The sequence below is a fragment of the Harpia harpyja genome, chromosome 20 (assembly GCF_026419915.1).
Source record: "Harpia harpyja isolate bHarHar1 chromosome 20, bHarHar1 primary haplotype, whole genome shotgun sequence".
In the NCBI taxonomy this organism is placed as follows: domain Eukaryota; kingdom Metazoa; phylum Chordata; class Aves; order Accipitriformes; family Accipitridae; genus Harpia; species Harpia harpyja.
Window position 1 is genome coordinate 12,937,612 of NC_068959.1, and position 19,436 is coordinate 12,957,047.

The 19,436-nt window shown below is 49.3% G+C and overlaps 1 protein-coding gene across 3 annotated transcripts in view; it reads left to right on the forward strand.

The window, feature by feature from the left end:
* HTR4 (5-hydroxytryptamine receptor 4) overlaps nucleotides 1–19,436 on the forward strand; it is a 152,788-nt gene continuing 133,352 nt past the window's right edge. For all 3 annotated transcript variants that reach the window (XM_052816609.1, XM_052816610.1, XM_052816611.1), the window contains exon 1: nucleotides 1–277. The gene's annotated coding sequence lies outside the window, so the exon portion shown is untranslated. The remainder of the gene's footprint in view (nucleotides 278–19,436) is intronic.

Genomic DNA, 19,436 nt, shown 5'->3' on the forward strand with positions numbered 1-19,436 from the left:
CGGGAGCGGGGGCGGCCGCTCCCCGCGGCCGCGGAGCGGCGAGGCGGGGGCAGCGCTCCCTGCGCTGCCGCCGCGCCTCGGCAGGCAGCGCCGCAGCCCCGCGGGCGGCGAGCGCGGTGCGTTTCCCCCCCCCTCCCCTCCCCTCCCCTCCCCGCACTGCACCGCACCGCGCCGCGCCAGCATCATCAGCACCGAAGACCGGCCCGGGCGGCCCCGTCCTGCCCCGCCGCCGCGATGAGGAGGCGCGCCGGGGGAGCGGGGCTCCGGCACGGTGATGGTAAGGCAGCGGCGTCCCCGGGGCGGCGGGGAGAGGGCGGAGAGCACCTGGCCCCGACCGGGCGGTCCGGCAGAGCGGACAGGAGAAGGTGGGGGGGGGGTGTGCTCCGGCTGTGCGGCGGGGTCCGGGGTGCGCTGCCAGCCGCGCCGGCATCCCCCTGCGCCTCCCGGCCGCGCCGGGAGCTTGGGGCCGCGCTGCGCCCGCAGCTCCGAGGGTCTGACCGGAGCTGGGCTCGGGTGGCGGTTTTCTTACTCTCTTGGCTCGTTGCGTGCCCGTCTGCGCTGCTGCGGGGCTGAGCCTGTGGGAAACGCGTGTGCCCGGGCCGGTCGTGAGGGGCCGGTGTAGTGACCGGCATCCCGGTCGCAGTGGCACCTCGCTCCGCCTTGGTGCGTGAAGCGGGACGGGCATCTCCAAGTGGCTACGGCTTTGGCACAGGCTGGTGCAGGTGCTCGTGTAGAGGTAGCTGGGGAGGGGGAGGTCGGGGTGTGTGGAATTGCACAGACAGCCGGCCAGGGAGAACGGTGTTTTGTACTGGTGTTTGTTGCCAGCGTGTGTGCCTGCCAGCTTCGATGCCACCGCGCCTGTTCAACCAGCGGTGTTCAGCAAACTGCTGAAATTGTCAGTAGCGCTCTGCTGGAAGGCAAGAAACATTATTCTGGCTGGGACAGAGCAGGAGCTCGGTGCCGAGAAAGTTATCAGGCGGAGAAGCTCATCGGGCGCTGCAGGAGTAGGAAACTTCACTTGAGTGAAGGCACTGAAGGAAGGTGTTTTCCAGGAATGGAGCTACGGGGAGTCCCGGGGTCCATAGTGCAAAGCTTTCCCTGTCACATCCGAGCTATCCAAGCTCTGCGTCTGTTCCAAGCTCATGTCGCTGAGGCTAAGCATTTCATCGCTGCTGAACACCGACCTTGCTCAGACTTACTCCAAAGCTGAGAGAAGTTAGCGGGAATCTTGCTCATGTCTAAGTGCTTTGATTCAGGTACTGGGAGTGGAGCCAGTTTGTGGATCTGACGCCAGGAGAGACAGAGCTGTGTCTGTGAGTGAAAAACTAGTGTCATTTCCTCAACCCCCTGAGGCATCTTTCCTAGCTCCAAGACAAACTTCCCCCATGGAAACTTCATAGAAGGGTGACTAATTAAAACATTACACAGCTGCAAGTTTCTGCTGCTTCAGGGCAGTGAGGAAGGAGCTAGGTCCTGGTTTGCCAGCTTTAAGCTCCCAGACACTAGTGGCAGTTGGCCTGGACCGTGCTTTGAAGTGTGTGATGTCATTATGACTTCATTTCTTTTTAAAAATAAAATACTTTTAATGGGAGTAGTGCCCTGTGTTTCTTGAAGGAGAATTATTTTCTCTGTCCTGTGTTACAGCAGTTGACTATTTTTGCTTGGGATAGCAAAGGCAAGGTAGATTTTTTTAGGAGATTACTTGGATTTTGTCATTGTAGCAGCGGATGATGGATAGCCCGGCTGAGGGCAGTCTCTGGGGGAGGCAGCTCAGGATTTGCAGCAGTCTGTGCAGTACCGCTCTTTGGGGGAAGACCAGCGGTGCAGGAGCTGCAGGTGCGCCCACCCCTGCTCCCGGGCAGGGGGGACTCGGGGACCCGGCCCCCCGTGGTGTTCCCACCAGGAGGGGGAACTCCTGCTATGTGCAGGAGCAGCAGCAGCCGCCTTCTCCTCTGAAAAGCTCTTCACTGCTTCTTTTCTGCTCTCCCAGCCTGACCTCGGCACTGTCAATACTGTCCAGTAATGCTGTTGAAAAACAAACATATGAGTGAACCTGTATGTTTGCTTAAATAATAAGTATTTACACACTAAGGTATGTTTATCTTTTTTCCTTAAACAGTCCCCTACTGGGGATAGACATAAATAGTTTAATTTCCCCGGGACTTTGTAAACACTGATTTAAAAGTAAAAGGAGCAAGTGCACTGACTGTGCTTGTTGGCTCATTAAAGCCCTCTAGGAAGTCTCCAAATCGTACATGCAGCTCCTCTGCACCGCGTTCCTGTGAGTGCCATCAGTGGTTCTCCCCACCTCCTCCTCCCCGTCCTCTGGAGCCAGCTGGCACACCTCGAGTTTTCCACGTTTGCTCCCCTTTTCCAAGTAGTCCCTATCTCCAGGAAATCTGAGGCAGGACAAAGAGCAAGGTACTCCTCCAGGTAAGGGTGCCTGCCAGCATGGGTCTAAGTCCTTTGGGTGAGAACTGTCTGTTTGGACCTGGTGGAAGGGGTTGCCAGATGAATGCAAGGGAGATACAGCTTGACATGGGACAGAGGACTGCAGGCAGCGTGTGGTGAGAGGGGTGTATCTGTTGAGGATACCTCAGGTCTCTCCTGCTTTCCACACTCCTCTGCTCCTGGGCTGGAGACAGCAGGAGGCAGTGCCTGGGGGGATGTGGAGGACAAGGGGGAATCCAGATCCTGGTGCCGTGGTGGACTGGGACAGAGGAAGGAGCTGAGCACCTTGAGGAGAACCACGGTGTCCTCTGTGGGTACTGACCATGCTTCCTACTGTCTCCCTGTACTGCTCACTGTAGGAGCAGCAAGCGAAGGGTATGGAGTGTATGCCAAGAAGGTGCGAGGAGGCGACATATTGCCTTGCACATCCAACTGTCACACTACACAATATGGAAATACTCGTTGTGGGTTTGTGTTTGAAACCAAAGCTGTCATTTGAGTGAAAAGCAGGAGAGTGCCATCCTTCCAACACTTGCTGGTGTACAGGAGCAGAGAAGCAGGGTAGGATTGCCCCATGCCTGGCTTGGTTCACAGATGCAGATGCCCAGCTTGTGTAAATGGAAGTAATCGCAGTGATTTCATTGAGGAGCCACGCTGATTTAAGCTGCCTGGGGATCTAGCACAAGGACTGCAGTGCATGTTGGTATAAATACTGAGAATACTGCAGCTAAACATCTGGGCTGACAGTGTGCCAAGTCAATAGAGCCTCCTGTGTCAGGGCATGATGATCAGTAAGCTTCTGAGGGTTAAAGAAAATCTTCCCTCATGGGAAGACTACTAATTAATTATCCACTTATGTCTTCCCTAGCCCATTTGCTAAAAAAGACTGCGATGAGTGCCAAGGTAGAGACCGTCCTCTGTTCTGATGTTGTCATTCCTGTGCTTCATTCCTCAGGTAGTCTCTCGAAAAAATTTGCAAGTCTAAGAAGACTAATACACCAAATTAAATGGTATAGATGTTTCTTTGGAAACCCAGTTGATTGCTCTAGGAAGCAGAGTTTTTCACTCTGAATACTGACTATAAGGATGCTGAAGAGCAGGGGGACCCTTTCCGATTGCCCTGCACTGACCCCCAAAATTTTCACCCTACTGGGCTCAGCTGGTGATGGCAACTTCTACCTTCAGGCCTGCACTTGTGGCCTACACTTGCCCTCAGCTCTTATCATCTCATTCCTCCTCTGCACTGATGTAGGAAAAAAAAATGTGTGGCATCATTTCTCACCACACATGAATTACATCTAGGGTGGGAAAGCAGGGCAGTTCCTTCAGGTCTCCAGAGGACTGAACACCAGCATGTTTTCTGCTCCTGCCACCTGCCTCTGTGTAGGAATAAAGCCATAGGAAAGGTAAAATGCACATTTAGGTTAGGGTGAGCTGCAGCTCTGAGGTTGCTGCCACGTGGGCACACGCAACCGCTGGTATTTAGCTGGGCAGGCTGCATTTAGTTGCGAAGAGTCTCATTGTGGTGCAATTTATGGGGAAGAGGGGGAAAGCGCTTCGTGGCTTTCACATGTCCTTGCACTTCTGTTTCCTGGGGTTCCCTGTTCTCCCTGGTGCATTTTCTTGTGGGGCTGCCTTTTTTCCTGAAAAAGCTGGTGGTTGTCAGCATGATCTAACCTTTGCTTCAGCTGGTGCAGAGGGTGGATTACGTCCCACAGGAGCCTTAATGTGTGGGTCAGGAGATGGGAGAGGGATGAGCCATATGCTTGTTCTCTTAGCTAACATGAAACCGAAACCAGTATTTTCAAAGCAGCTAACTTTAATCTGGTCTTGTTGTGTAATTCCATTAGACTTATTTTTATTAGAAGAAATAATCTAATTCGGGCCCCTCCTCAACCCTAATGCGTTTGAGTGGCTGCAGACACATGGGTTACAGTGAGAGGCACAGCCAGCAATGCATGGTGGAAAGCAAATTACTCTGTAAGAAGACAAATTGAACTTTGGCAATTTTATGTGATTAGGGGAACAATTAGAGAAAATAGCTGGAGGTGCACTCGCCCAGTGGTTCGTGCGCTGGTGGAGATGGGTGGCGGGGTGGCAGCTGCTCTCCAGGGTGGGAGTCATCCCTGAGCACAGGGCACGGTGGTGCCGGGGTGCCGCGACAGCCCACCTGGGTCCTGTCTCCAGCCTGGGATGGGAAGATAATAGTGAAAAGCCACTTGCTGACCTTCTGCGCTGGTCACCAGCAATACAGTCTTACTCACAGGTGATCTGGGTTTTACAGAGCCATGGTTTGGTTTTGTCTGGTGCAGCAGGGGTTGGATCTGGACCTGGTGCACAAGGTCGAGCAGGGGGAGCGTTTTCTTCTGGGTTCTCCTCTTTGCTCCCGAGATGCCTGGATCTGTATTTCATTGAGCCGAGGCAGGAGTTCAGTGCCCTGCCTTCAGTATATCTATCTCATCCCCACCTACTCCACCCTGCCCTCATCTCCTCCATCTGTAAAGGTACTCACACCCACAGTATTGTTTAAAGTCATTGAGCTCTGTGTAGGCTCAACACCTCCGAAAACCAGGCCTGCGTGGTCCCCCTCACACATGCACCCATTCCTGGCTGCATCCCCACACTCCCTCCCTAACTTGGTGCCTGTCTTCTGATCTCTGGCTGGGCGAGAGTCGCGTTCAGCCACACGCTGCAAAGCTGAAGTCGTGGTCGGTGGCTGCTGTTCAGCATTTGCATTGCAGCGGCACGGCTTCCAGCTGCCAGCACCAGAGCTGCTGTTGGCTACGGCAGAGCAGCAGGGTAAGGACTTCATCCCAGCTTAGAGCAAGTGAAGCAAAGGGCCGGCGTGGGATGATGGCAGGGCACTTGCTCAGCCATCTGCTCGGGCTCCATTTGCTCAGAATCACATTGCTGTGAGGCTCATTATTTTCTTTGACTTTTTTCCCCCCTTTCGGTTTGAGATGGCACAGACAAGTTCTGCCCTTATTATAGTTCCCATGGAGACAGATTTGATGCCGTACATTAAAGGGGCGTGAGGCACAGTCAGCTCTCGCCTGGACCAGCAGTTCCCCCTGTTCATTTGCACAGCATCTCTCCCAGCGGGAACCCAGGCTCAGGGTCCTTGTCAGGTTCTTTGTCTTCAGAAACAAAACCCTAAACCATGTCTTCCTCTGTTATTCTTTGTGTGTGGGGCACAGTGAGAGTGTGCTCTGGGGGCTCTGGCACCCCTGGGGACACCTACGCTGTGGCTAGTCCTGAGTAAACTTTGACATTATCCTGTTCAGCATCTGAGCAGCCACTCTCATAGCATCCATGAAAAGTTCACAGTACTGTCTTCAAATGCAGAAGGGTTAATTTGGACTGATGGACGGCAACAAATCATAGAATCATAGAATCATAGAATCATTTCGGTTGGAAAAGACCTTCAAGATCATCGAGTCCAACCATTAACCATGCCCCCTAAACCATGCCCTGGAGTACCCCGTCCACTCGCTTTTTGAATACCTCCAGGGATGGTGAATCAACCACTTCCCTGGGCAGCCCATTCCAATGTTTGACAACCCTCTCAGTAAAAAAATTTTTCCTAATATCTAACCTAAATCTCCCTTGCCTCAACTTGAGGCCATTTCCTCTCGTCCTATCTCCAGCCACCTGACAGAAGAGACCAACACCCGCCTCACTACAACCCCCTTTCAGGTAGTTGTAGAGAGCGAATGAATCCATCAATTTTATGATGTACTGTGGCTGCTTTAACATTAGGAAGGTCACAGATGGTTAACATTAGGACGGTCACAGACCTTTCTCAGAGGTCTCCCTGAGAAGATTTGAAGTATGCAGGTGAACGTTTGGATCCAACAAATGAACTCTTCCATGCATGAGTCCTTGCTCATCAGGCAGGAAGGTGTCCTGACTCTAGCGGGACACCTCAGCTGAACAACAGTGTGCACGACTGGGCCCTTGTAGTGAAGTGAATGGCAAGGTGAGATCCAGGCTGGTTTCATATGGACCAGAAAAGTTAGAGAAGAATGTTTTTGAGAATCTGGTGAAGTGCTGGCCTCTTTTATGGTGTGCCATGGCTGCTTTAACATTAGTGAAATCAAAGCTGCCACCACTAAAGCCCTTCTCGGAGGTCTGCCTGAGAGGACTTGAAGGATGCAGCTGATTTTAGATGAGTCAAAGCAGTGGAACGTGCTTCCTTTTTATGGGCCCTCTGTGGGGATGTTACAAAAACATGTTTTCCCTAACAGGAAAAACTAGTGAGCAAAATGTTTGTCATTCAGCAGAGAAGGGAAAAAGGAAATAAAATAACCCCCCAAAACCAGTCAATGTTGTACCCAGAAAAATAAGGTGATAGCAATGAATAGAAATTAGAACATGTAGGTGTCTGATAAGGGAGGCTAAAGAGATCAGTGAAATAGTAATGAGCAGGAGGGTTAAAGATGAAGAGAAAGCATCTTCCAAGAACATCAGGAATCACTAGAACGCTATGTCTAGCATAACTTCTTTGCTGGGTTCAAATGGTAGGGTCATAACAGGAAAAGGGAGGTTTAGATTAAACTCCAGCATATGGGTTATTCTCCAAATCACCCTTTTCCCTGGCAAGAAGTACTGTCTGTCATTGCTATCACCAGACTTCCAGGTGAGAAAAAGTATTGGCCAGGTAGTCAAGGAGCATAAGTTGTCATTATAATAATACCTTGGTCTTCACCTAGTGCACTTTTTACTCTGCACACTTTACTGAAGACAGCAATGCCGTTATTTCAATCTTTTAGAAAGGATGCTAAGAGAAAAGGGGACTTCTCTAAATCGGTGTTGGTGATTAGCAGCAGGACCAGTTATAAAGCGCTGTTCTGCAGAGCCCCAGCCGCTTGCCTATACTCTACGTTACTGTGGCACTGCACTGATTTATGCCAGTGAAAGGGGACTCATCCATGGAAAAACGGATTCCAAGTTTGAAAACCTTGCCCACCCTGAAGCTGACGGTACTATTATCACTAATTTAATCTGTGGTTTTTTAAAGCCAGAAAAGGACTTCTCTGATTGTCTTGTCCGCTCTCCTACCTACAAAAGAAAGACACAAATAAAAGAAAAACTGTAGCTAAGGAAATGTCTTTGTGATTAATTCCAAAATATCAGATGGGGCATAATAAAAAAGAAACAAACCAGTTGTTTTCTTTAATAATAATAGAAGACCAAAAAACCCCAAACCCTGTTTAAATCCTCACTTGACTGTGAGGATTTCCAAACAGCCTGTATAACAGTATCTGGAAGGACAGAATGACAGGAAATGATTTCAGGCAGTGATTTGACCCCTTCTTTGCCTTTGTGGGGCAAACTCCAGGCTGTTCCTGGGAGTTTTGTTCTGTGAGAAGACACATGGTCTTCTTCTGGTTGGTGCAGTGCCAGGTGGAGCGTGTACAGGGAGAGAAGAGTCAGGGCTCGCTGCTGGAGACCAGACCTGTCATGCTGCATCGTGCTTCACTTTATGAGCATGGCCGTTCGAATCAGCAGGACACCTTGGGAAGTCAGGTCCCATTTACCGGGCAGATGAATAGGGACCCGTGGGAAGAAGAAAAGGGGACTCTGGCACGGTGGCATCCCCAGGGGTGGGCAGGGCACTGGAGGCTGAGTGTGCTGCGGAGGAGCTGGGTTTCTGGCGTGGGTGAGCTCCCAGAGAGGAGCCAGCCTTCAGAGCCACCCTCTTGGGCGGTGATGCCGTCCTCCCTGCCAGCCGGGCAGCTCCTTTCCTTCGCTGCCTTCCCCATCGCCGGTGCACTTTGTGCCATCATTCACGTGGGGCTGAGCTGACTTTTAAACCAAATTTAGTACAAATGTGCATATGCTAAGCGTTAGAAACCAAAAGGTCCTGATGGACAATTAAAGAAAAACCAGTCTGTATTGAATGGATTCCAGGATTACTCTGAAGCCAGTGTTTCCTGGGATGAAACCTGGAGAGTTAACTCATTGCCACGGGGATGCTGTCTGCTGGAAACACAACCTGCTTGATGTCTTAGGAGGATATCACAGGTCTGTCCTGCCTAACCTTAGGCAAATAACTGGTATCCTGCTACTGCCAGTGAGAAGAAATAGGAGAACTTCAATGCTTCAGCTTCTTGCTTGAAATGTGGCAGTAAGAGCACAGCAGCTCCCCAAGGGTGGTGGGTGCTGCTTGTCCTGCAGGACAGCACTCTGCACGCCTGTGCTGCATGTTCACCTCACAGCATTGTTTTATGCCATAAAGCCCCAGAGCATGCATGGGAAACAGACAGTTTTCTTGGCTTCCGTAGGCTACATAAATCAGTAAATACTCTGATGTGCACAGCCTTTGTGCCTGGAGGGGCAAAAGAGGGAGAAAGTCAGAGGCTGGACAGGGCATGTAGCAGGTGACTGAATATTTGGGGCTTGTAGTGCCCTTCTTAATTTTAGGAGGTTTCTAGAAGAAGAAATATTTTCTAGAAAAAGAAAAGGGGCTTTTTTTTGAGAAGGGAAAATACAGTCAACACACTGTGGGACACTTGTAAGGTACAAGAGACTCTTTTGGACTTGATTTGTTTGTGATATGCAGTGCTATGGGTCTGGACGTCAGCCCTCTGCCCTTGCTCCGAGGAGGGTGGGTGAGAATTTGGTGAAAGTAAAACGGGACCTGTGGCAGAGAGACCCATTGTGCAAGCTTGTAAGAGCCAGTTGCTTGAAGCCATTTGCTGTGGGTGGAAGATGAAGTTCCCTTTCCTTCCTCCTCTTTACCTTCATCCATTTTCCATTCTGGAGTTATCCATGTTCTCGGATCTGACTTTCAGGTCATGTTGCACATGGACTTGCTCTCAGAGACACAGACAATTTAGGATCTGCAGCTTTGAAAGTCTTTCAGTAGGAGCCAGGCTAAATAATCTACCCTGTCTTTTACCGGAGGGGCATGTCAGAGAAGTGCAAAGTAAGCATCTCGTTGCTGGCATGAGTTTAAGAGCCTTGCTGGTCAGGGGAAAATCACAGGAGCTGATGAAAAACTAATTGCAAAGATGCCTTTTATGAGTGCATGATTTTCTGTGCACTCTGCTTGGCTGCATTATCTTATTGATTGGATCCCTTATATTATAACTCATGAAAGAAAACAACCAGCCCTATCTGCACTTCTGTTTACATTTAATATAATAAATCAAGCGTTACTTGCACAATGATGATTAAAAAAGAACCAGGAAATTAGGAAATCAGAGGAAGAAGGGAATTTCCTTTCTTCTGCCCATTCAGTTCAGGATTTCCCTGATCCATCGAGTAACCGTTACCACTGAAGGAGGTAACTGCTAAGAGAGGAGAAAGATGGGCTCTTTGTGAGACACCATGGTGTGTGAGACCTGTGGGTGACAGTCTGTTGTGAAGTTGGGGCAAAGTGAGTGCAAATGTCTGTGAAGACCTATGTGCAAGGTAAATTATTAGCTCATAGAAGCAAAGCATGTCAGGCAGCCAGCACTGATCTTTGGCTCTCTCCTTTCTTATATCCCTCTCTCTCCTTTCTTGTACCTGTCACAGAGCGTTGACTAAACTCCCCTTAATACCTGCAGCAATCCCTTGAAAAAGGGGAGGGGTGTTGTGCTGTGGAGGAAACCAAGTAAAGCAATTTGCCCAGGGCAGCCAAGGATACCAAGGGCAGAGCAGAGACTCCAGTTCTGTCTTTCCGTAATTAAAGCTAGTCTTTGACCCCTGAGACCCTCCTGTGTCCATAGCTGTGATTGTCCTCAGTCTTCCAGGGCCCTTCCCTGGGCAGCAGCTGGAATGCCCTTCCTAAATGCTGAGCATGCACCAGGCTAGTTTCAATTTGCATCCTGCTTTGTACTTTGTAAAGCGCTCCAACGAGGAATATCTCCTTCCCCCATGCCTCCCTAGAGCATCAGCTCTCGTCCAGCTCTCTCTTAAACTGTGTTGGCCTACGATGGGTATGAGATTGTCAGTTCAGTTTTAGGTCAGGCACTATGGGGACAGCAGAAGGAGGAACATGGGCTCTGGTCACTGGGGATTTTGCAATTCAATGCAACACATCTTGCATGTGATGTTTTTGATGTCATAACCTTGTGCTTTCCTGAGGTGTCTATTTTTGATTTATATGGGCACGTTAGAAACGCTGACATTGGGATTTGGGTGGGTTTTGCCTGGAATTGTTGATAGCTTCTTCAACAGTGACTTTAAAGTTTTTATTCTGAAATTATCACAGTAGGGGGCCCACAGTGACATTTTAAGTTACAGTGCCATGATAATGAGATGCCAATAAACTGCCATTAAGTTCACCATAGTATCATTGTTTGGTGTATAAAAGCTGGTTGGTAAATATACATTACATGAAAAAAATCTACTCAGCAAATTGTGCTTCCAGTGAATTACATGGGAGACATCATAGGGAATTAGGGCTATATTAAGGTCTAGCTTCTTCAAATTAACTATTTTTTAAAAAAGAAGGATTTGGGGCAGGGACTTTTTTTCAGTGTAAGAGCTGAAATCAGGAAGGTAGAACTGTCAAAAAAAAAGACCTGACTAAGTGCGTTTGCATTTGAAATGGATTAGTGCTAGCTGGCAGCTTGAATCCTGAAGTCCAACCCAGCTGCAAAATGTGTTAGTCCAACCTGGCCTACTCAGGTGGAGAGGGAAAGAGCAGAACACTTGAGCATCTTTTTCACCCCTTGCCTCTCTGTTAAATGAATATTTCCCTTTTCCTTGAGCTACCAGCTCTTGTTCCATTACATTGCCCTTGTGAGGGCTCAATCCTGACCCAGGCCTACACTGCTGGGGATGCAGCCCACCATCCCTTTGAGCAGGCGATGCTGCTGGATCCTGCCGGTAAGGAGCGTGGTGGGCACTGGGATAAACAGGTCTTTGGTGGAGCGGGGAACAGCAGCTCACGCCATCGCCTTGATCATCCACCACCATGGTCTGCAGCAGGGCTTTTCTCCTTGTATTTGAAATGAGTCATTATTCAGGCAAAACTCTTGGAAAGGAGGTGACGCTGCCAGTTCCCACCTCCCACCGGTCCACGACTGGGGCAGAAATGTATAGATAGGGCTGCTGCTGGGTGAGGAGACAGCAGTGCCGGGGAGCCATCATGGCTGGAGCAGGGGGACCGAGGTGAAAGGGTGTGGGAGCTGCTCAAGTGGTGGGAGCAAAGCCTGTGTCCTTTCTTGTGAGTCCAGAGAGGTGCTTGAGAGCATGGATTAGCTCAGGGAGGATTTTGGGATGCACCCTGCACCACTGTTCCTGCCATCCCTTGTACATGGGGAGGTGGCAGCTGCTTCTCAGCAGCACGAGTTCCCTCCTACCCCCTCTCGCGGGGTGCACCCACGTCCATGGTGACCTCCGTGTCTGGAGTTGGGACCCCAGGGTTTACTTTGCTTAGCCAGGACATTGTCCTTCTTTTGCTTTAAAGCTGACAAGGTCACAGGGACCAAAAAGGCACTTGGGCTGCCCTTGAGAGAGGAAGGGATCTTGGGCTAAGGAAATAAGGCAGGTAAAGCTCCAGTGTGCTCCCTGGTATCATTCATACTTCGCCAGAATGATGGACATCACAATAACTAGGAGAGGTGGTAAATGAAGTAACTCTGATAGCAAATATTGGCAGGGAAATGCTGGTGAAAGAGCAAATGCTGCACCTCGGACCCAGGAGATGGACACTCTATTAATACTGAAAAAGTAGATAGAAGCAAGGGTGTTACATGTGGATTTTGATTTGGGTTATTATCCTTCAAGATAGTAAATGAAGGAAAATAACATTTGGCAAATAAATTGGATTTCAGCTCTTACACCAGCCCTCAGGCAGTGCCTTGAGATTTTTCCAGAAGACCCATGTCAGGAAGTTTTCAGCCTGGTTTATAAACTGCAGAGGCGATGAACAAAACTCACGTGTCTGCAGATCTGGTCAGGGATAGATTCTTATTGCAGTCTAAGCAGGAGACTGGGTAAATAGGGAAAAAGTTGAAATTAACTGTGATGTAACAGAAATTTATTCTGCATTGAAAAAGGTATGGTTACTTCTGCCCAGGCAAACCCAATGCCTTCCATTTTCAGCTATTGCTTGGGAATCACATTTTCCTGTCTTTAAAACACAGTTTTTGGTGAACACTGCAGAAACTAAGAGATGGACCACCTTACAAAATGGTCCATCCCAAATCTCAGCTTTCCAATGCTTAATCATTTTATCGTTCAGTTTTGCCATGTGCAACAATCTATCTCAGGCCTTTATTGAACACCAGCTATTTACAGCCGTCTCCACAGATTTTTGCCTTGCTGTGATGATGCTGTTGCACAGGACTGACTGCTTGATCTCCTCTCCCCCTACCCTTCTGTTCACACCAGCCTCGCTCTTCAGTGTCTGTGCTTTGTGTGATCACATCTATTATTGGGGATGAAGCCGCTAGTAATAGTAGTACACCGCTATGACTATAATAATAGTGGCTGTCCCAGAGGCACTGTCAGTCCCTCACAAAGGCGGATTTATGGCAGTGCAGACATGGGTCTGGATTGCTCTGGGTCTCCCTTTGCTAGTTCTTCCCAGGCTGAAGTGCTGAAGGCACAAAGTGAAGGAGCTCTGGTTTGCTGGGGTTTTCTGGAACAAGTGCAGGCGTTGCTGAGTAGTTCTAGGAAAAGGCAAAACTTAAAAGGTGGGGAGGAGATTGTGCAGAGCATGGGCTGCATGTGGGTGTGCAGAAAGCTCTGAAACCTCTTGGAGGGATGAGTAAGTGCTGGGACGTAGCAGAGGAGATCCTCAGCATGGTCTGCAAAGGGGAAGCTGTTCCTCTTGAAGACACAGCAGCTTTCTCAGCATCTCTCACACTTCCTAAATTATCTCAGGGAAAATGTCCTGGTCAAAAGAGGGTTTCTGAACACATTTTTGCCTAGCAGTGCTGAAAGCACTGTGAGGTGAAGGATGAGAGGTGGACAGGCCTGAACCAGATAGTGCCAAGTTTAGCTTCCCTGCTCAGTCTCAGGGGTCTGGACAAGGCTGCCAGCTTTGTCTTCAAGGAAGAGTCTTCAACTTTGCTTTAAGCCCATTTGAGGGAAGAGCTTTTAATTCCAGGACAGGCTTTAGGGTTGTCTTCTCCAAGGGAGAGCACTGGGGACCCAGCTGGCATCTCACATGTTTCCAGGTTCCTCCAATTTGCAGCACCGGGTGGGTGTCAGGGCGTGTGTTCAGTAATCACTCTGAGCCAAGCCTGCAAGCCAGGGATGGTGAAATTCGCTTGGTGAGGAATGAAACAGGCTCTGAAAGCTAATTTATATTTCAGGTTACTTTGTAGTTCTTGGGTAAATGGATAATTGCACATTTTGCATTTGATGTAACATAGTCCCAGACCTTCCCTGTCTTCCACCTACACTCAGTGGGTCCCTGGGGAGGATTTTGGAGCCCTTGCCTTGGTGGGTGGTTGCTGTGGAGGGTGAGGGGGCACAGCCCACGTGCCCCTGTCTTGCTTTGCTAATCGCTGTGCTGCACTGCGCTGCCAGAGCCAGCACCACACCAGGATTCACTTGGCCAGGCAGAAGGGCAAGGGAAAGGCTTGGGGCAGATGAAGGGTTACCCGTAGCCAAGAATTCCTGCTGCATGGCACTTTGAAGATGAGAAGGAGTGTGGTCTGTTTATTAATAGCAAGAATGATAACGGTGGCAGCTGATTGACTGCCTCTCTTTGGCTCATCCATGTTTATCCACATCCCGAGAACTCCCTGCCTTCCCCGCTCGGCATCGCTGCCTGACAGATGAGCTGTGAGGTATTCTGGGATGTTTGGCTCTGCACTGTTTCCCAGTCAATTCCTCTCTTTTCCACAGCCACATCCCTCTTCTTTAGCAAACATCTGATCCTTCACTTCTCCTTGGGTCCCTGGACATTTATTATTACAGCTTTTGTTTATTTAAAAACAAACACCAAAAAAAATTAGCAATGAGAGCCCAGATCAAGGATCCAAAAATAGGGAACCCAAGAGAGACTGAAAGCTCTAATCTTGGCACATGAAAACATTTTTAGGTGATGAAGACTTAAAAAAGCCTGGCTAAAAGCAACAACAGCAAGAAAAGCACCCCAAAGACATCTGCAAAGAAAAATGGCAAACACAGCACACACTGATTATAATCCTTCACTGAAGTCAAACCTCAGGCAAAAATAGTGTCAGGCACGGGATGCCACGCACCATAGCTAGCACTGCATCAAGCAGCCAGCACAGCGAGATGGCACGGGGCAGACCTTCCCGGCTCCGCATCGCTGGCTGTGCCTCCCGCCTTACTCCTCCAGGGAAAGTGTCCCGTGGGGGGGCTGTACAGTGGCAGCCCTGACCCTCAGCACCCCGTGACGGCAGCCGGGGCCAGATGCGAGGCACCCCTGGGACTGATGGCAGTCGCTGCAGCACGGCCGAGCGAGGATGCGGAGCGGGAAGATGGGAAGATGCATTTCATCTCCCCAGAGAGCTGCGGCTCAGGGAGAGGCACGCAGGAGGCTTTCTGCAGCTCTCCCTCCCCCTTGTCACAGCCTGCACATGCAGACATCTGCCCTGGCCGCTGGCCTGCCAGCCGCGAGAGGTTGTCTTCCTCCAGGAGTTCATGTCCAACCCATTTCAGGTGGACCTTTGTGCCCCCATAAAGCACCTGCCAACCTCCACGTCCCGGGGAGACCTCCCCAGCTCAGCAAAAGGAGGAGGGTGGGCACCACACGATGGTGGAGCTCATGGAGGAACCTGCTTTTAAAGGAGATTTTCTTCTTCCCATTAAATAGGGAAATAAGAGTTGGGTGGGCAACACCAAAAAGGATTTACAATTTAAATCCCAGAGAATTTGTAGGGATTGCTGTGGAGCATGGAGCAACACTAGTTAGTTCCCTCCTTTAATGGCAGTGAGATGGATTATCCACATCGCTTGTGGAGACTTCGTGGGGAAAGGTCTTCATCCCTTCAGCTTTCCTCTGGCCATCCCTCTACAAGAGCATTACTTAGATGGTAAAAACCTAGCTAGAGTTTAAATTCCTTTGCCGCCCTGTACTTTTTAAACAATGAGTGAATTAGGATTTCTATGCTACTTGGCTAAAGGAAGGCAGGGGCTCCTTATCTGCTCTGCTGCTCTGTTGTTAATAGGAGAGGCACTCCCAGACTATCTGGAGCCTCTTCTCTTGTAAACTTGTCTCCTCATCTATATCTGGCCTTTGTGAGCAACGCTAAGCCATAACAGAAGCTGTTAGCAATGCTCAGAGTGGTTGAGGGAAGAGCATGGTCCAGGGAACACTGTCTTCCAAATTCTACAGTAAACATCTGTATGTGAAGTTACGTCTTAACGTAGTTACGTGTGGTAAAGCTCCCATGTGAGGACAAATTCAGGCTGACGACAGAGTGCCCTGTCAGAAACGTGAAGCACCAAGTTGTTGCATGCCCTCTCTCAGTCATGTAGGCTTGTCAAAACACTCTTAAACGGAGTGGTTTTTGTCCTGGCAGGCTATGTGCTGGAGCAGGTATTGTGTGTCCTCCAGCCAGCGCAGCGCTGGGGATGGAGTACAAGACTGGCGTAAACGTGGTGTCATGTGCTTGGCCACATAAGGAGGATGAGATCATGAGCTCCTATCTCAACAGCAAGATGCCATTTTCACTGCGGGGAGTGCACACATTTCATATGAATGAACATGAAGCCACAGTCATACATCCAGGCTTGATTATAAATACAGACAGTTTTCCTAAACAGATTTTAAAATCGCACTGCGTCATGGTTTCTGCTGAGCTTTCCCTAGCACGTGGCAGACTTCCCTCTGGGGAATCAACCATGTTTGCAGAAATCTGCCACTTCCACTGGCACGTTGGATGTGCGATGGCCTCTGCAGTGTGGTCTACTCCACTTGAATTCAGTCATGAATCATGAAAATTTGCAGGAAGTCACTATGAGCACATAGCTCTTGGTGACATGTTTTCATACCCCAGGTGGCAGAGAGGCACGTCTCTTGTCAGGAACTGGGTGCAGAAAGTCTGCTTCCTATCAGCGCCTGGTGGGGTCAACCTTATCACACCCGAGTGCCTGCATCTCCTGACTGAGAAGTTCTGAAGATGGATCAAGTGCAAAACTCAGAAATCTCTCTCCTGAGACTTCCTCTAGGACTCATGCTATATTCATCACAGAGTAACTGTTGGGGAAAGATCTTCACATGAAGAGCCATGGTCCTGATGACGATGAGCTGTGCTTAGGCAGGAATCACTGACTGCACAAGAAGTGAATGGAGAATGATTGGTTAGGAAGGCATTGCATGGGACAGGACACGGAAAGTTAGACACAGAAAGCAGGGAATCAACAAAACCCACCAACTAATGCTGAAAAAGAGCAAACAGAGTAGCAGCACTCATACAGAGGAATGTGATGGGTAAGGCAGGGGAAGGAGTCCTTCCTCTCAGCACTCTTCTCAGGTTTGGAAATTGCACTTCAGGAAAGGTACGGGAGAGACCAGGGAGAGCTCTCGGAAATCAGCGGGAGAGAAGAGCAGAGCTGGGGCAGGCTGGCCTCTGTGTCAGTGTCAGCGTGGCTGGGAGCGGATTCGTGGTACTGCTCTTCAGACGCAGGAGTGTCTACAAAAAGGAGAGTAATAAACAGATCTCTGTGTCTGTTGTGGGTAGGAAAAGAAGTCACAGCAATAAAACGCAGCAAGAAAGATTTAGGATAGACCCTAAAATAATCCCTACATGTACTCCCCCTGGGAGACGGCATAAGGACAACGTGGAAACTCCATCCCCAAGTGCCGTCTACAGCAGGTTAAAATATAGTTGGGTCTGATTAAACGGCTCCTCAGGGTCTCTCTCAGCCATTTTTCTCCATCTGATTTTTCTCTTCATGGCCTAAGAATCTGTTTTACAGTCTGTCTGAAGAGAAATACAGAGCTGAAACAACTAAATGACAGACCTAGCAGATTTTCTTGGTAGTGGGTTTTTTTTTTTAAATGACAAATGGAAACTCCCTGTGGGAAAAGTCTGTTTTCAGTGTAATCTTTTTTTTGTGAAAAAGCCAAGATCACAAAGAAAACTCATGGGGAAAAACTGTTTACTTACTGGATCTGCTGACTTGATGGTGGTCAGAGATTTTTATTGGACCTGCTAAGTTGGTGCTGATGAAAGATTTTGATGCTATTTTCCATTAAGATGTTCTTCCTTCGGATCAAAGGCATGGTTAAATATAATAAACCAAAGATACAGATAACAGGGGAGGAGATTGTCTCAGTGCAGTATTTCCTGCTTCCCTGTACAGAAGCAGTTTATGCTTGTTGCCACGGGTGTTTTTAAAGGGCACGTTGTAACCACAGGTACTGTGCCTTCTTCCTGAGCGCATCCAGGATGCATATCCAAATACCTCTTGGTTCTTACTCAGCATACGTTTCCTAGCAGCTTCCCCTGCCCTGTGAACCCAGGCCTACCCAGGAGGTAGAGAAACAAAGACAGACTTAGTGCATGACAAGGGTTGATCTGATTTGTGCCGCTCCTTTTCATGGTGGGCTTTGGCAAAGCCATTCCTCATTCTGCCCTCAGCTGGCTCCTGTCCCAGGGCAGGGCGGGCGGCGAGCAGGCGGCTGGGGAGAGCTGGGGGCTGCAGGAGCTACATTGCACATGAGACTGGTGCAGCAAAAAGCTGGGGAGCAGAGCAGAGGCACTGTTTGTTCAGTCAAGATAAATACCATGATAAATTACTTTCCATTTCTCTCTCTCCTTGTAAGATGGATTTTTTTTTTTTTTTATGTTCACCATCATTCATTAAATAGGGGGCTTTTATAAGAACACGTCTCTAATTTCTATCATTAGTGACATATGTGCAGACGCAAGGTTTTGGGTAGTCACCAATCACACCACTTACTGCTTATTGTAATGTCCCAACACTTTCCCTCCTCCCTTGCCATCCCAAAGCAATTAGCAGGAAATTCAGCTGCTGCCTGAATGGACACATTTTCAGCAATCTTCCTTAATTCTTTATTTACTGTAAAATAAGCAGGAAAAAAAAATGCAAAATCAGTTCCTCTTCCGAGGATGGATTAGTTCTCTCATCACATCTCAGACTCTCTCTCCCCTGCCCTTTCCTCAACTGTATCCCAATTTCTGATGAGCTGTGATGAAAAGCAGGCAGGAAAACATCTGATTGCTGCCCATGAATTCCTCGAGTGAACACATTTCAGAGGTAACTAGTGTGACAAAAGCTGAGCTATTCTCCATCAGCGCTTGGAGCTGATAGTGTCCCTTCCTGCATTAGACAGTGACTTGTACTAAGTGAGCTGAAACTTTGCTTCTGGATCATTCATAGCAGGAACTGATGTAATTTACTGCCATGCAAAGAGAAAATTAAATGCCCAATCTATTGCTTTTAATAAGGAGGGTTTTTTAGCAATGGGGATGGGATACGGTGAAGCAGTAGAGGAACTGGCTGAGGCAGGGGGGAGCAGCAGATTGATGGAGGGGGCGAAACAAGCTGGTGTCTGCTGTATCGACCAGTATCTCCCTCTTTAAACGGAGCTTTGGACATCACTGCTTCAGGAATAAAGTACTCTCTGCTGTGAGCACAGACAGTAAAACCTGGCCTCACAGAAAAGAGATCTCAGAGATCTCGCTGACATTTCCTTTTGATGCTCTGCGCAGTCCAACACACAGTTCACAGGTCTGTGCAGACGCAGAGTTACACCTGAGCGAGCACCTTGCCCTGCTTTCAGAAAACAAAGAGGGGTTGGGGAGGAAGATGTCTGTGTTGCTGAAAAGCTTTAAGGCAGCTCTAGACAACTGAAAGGCTCAGAGGGCTCTCTCCTTCCTGGCTTTCAGCCTGCCCCCCTTACCCTCCACTGCCTTTACTCCTCAGCCGGAGCCCAGGCTGGAGCAGGAGCAGGAGGAGAAGCAGGAGGAGGAGGAGGAGGAGGAGGAGGAGGAGGAGGAGGAGCAGGGCTGCACCACGCACAGCGGTGCACCAGAGCAGGACTGCAGGCTGGCACCGAGGGCTTCCCAAGGGCTTCTGGGGGAAAATTGGGA